At 39.4% G+C, this 1,306-nt stretch overlaps 1 non-coding gene across 1 annotated transcript; it reads right to left on the minus strand.

Moving 5' to 3' along the window:
* Positions 1-752: 752 nt before the first annotated feature.
* Trnal-uaa (transfer RNA leucine (anticodon UAA)) lies at positions 753-836 on the minus strand. The gene has a single exon. It is a non-coding gene; the product is annotated as a tRNA-Leu (tRNA).
* Between the last annotated feature and the right edge of the window lie 470 nt (positions 837-1,306).

Raw genomic sequence — 1,306 nt, forward strand, 5'->3', positions numbered from 1 at the left:
CTCAAATATCAAGGTGTTTTGAGATGTTTTGGTCTTATGGAAAGATTGGCGGAGGATATATTGGTGAAGTGTGTATAGTTTGCTATTGTTATAGTAGATTCACAATACCCGTACATTTGATGTCTAGGCCCGTCCCTTACAACGCTCTTGATTGGCTGTTGATAAGCCAATCACAGGGCTCAGGAGAGGTGGAACATATATCGTGCCTATGTGAACTCTCGAGAGAGTCTGAGAGTTTTCAGCCGTGTGACTGGCTTATCAACAGCCAATCAGGAGCGTCGGAAGGGACGGGCCTAGACATCAAATGCACGGTTAATGCGAATCTACTATAGGAGGAAGGAGACATGGCTGGATTAACGGTGCGAAAGAGGTATTAGAATGAAAGGGCTATAATGTGTAAAAGATGGCGTGGAAGTTTTTGCATATGGCTAAGATTTTTGTTCTTTTTCTCTGGTAACATTCCACAGCTGCCACCAGTTAGGCTTACTGTTGGAACAGAATATATGTATGGAGACGGGTAATGTATGATTAGATTTCTAAAGACTTCTTGTTCTCATCACAAAGTTTTGGAATAACTGATTTAATCGAAAATTAATTATTGATTTCTTGTTCTCATCACAAAGTTTTGGAATAACTGATTTAATCGAAAATTAATTATTGCAATGTCCATAATATATCTAATGGAAGCGTAATCTTTCATCCTAATTCTACTGATTTTACAAAACCGGTAACGACAAAAGTTACCACTCTTCTGTCAGGTGTGGGGTTCGAACCCACGCACTCTCACGAGTACCAGAGCTTAAATCTGGCGCCTTAGACCACTCGGCCAACCTGACCATGTGAGGCGACGACGCAGACGATTTTAAAAATTTTGCTTTGCCAGCATCGCTAGCTATATTATGCATCCGAATTTTAACGATGTCTTTATTTCATGTTACGGAAAGGCCATGTAATGGAATCCCAACACTAAACATGGTAGGTACTGCAGTAGATGCTACATTGTTTTGTGCTGTCTGAACCAAGGATGTGTCCGTGATATCTAAGATATTGAAAATAATGATGCTTATATAGTCTTTGTTCACTTTTCTCATTTAAAAGATGGTTGGAATTTGAGCATATATGAAGAGAATGATAAGGGACCAACAATTATGTCTTTCATGGGTAGGGGTCTTTGGAGTAGGTAATGGGGGAGGGGGTTGTGAAGCCTTCCTTTACCTAGCCAGGGTTAATGTGTCAGGTCGAAAGAGCCCAACGTTCGAAGTTATTGTATAATAATAGTAAAAATAAATTATTGTATATAGTAAAA

The sequence above is a fragment of the Macrobrachium nipponense genome, chromosome 40, assembly GCF_015104395.2.
Source record: "Macrobrachium nipponense isolate FS-2020 chromosome 40, ASM1510439v2, whole genome shotgun sequence".
Classification (NCBI taxonomy): Eukaryota; Metazoa; Arthropoda; class Malacostraca; order Decapoda; family Palaemonidae; genus Macrobrachium; species Macrobrachium nipponense.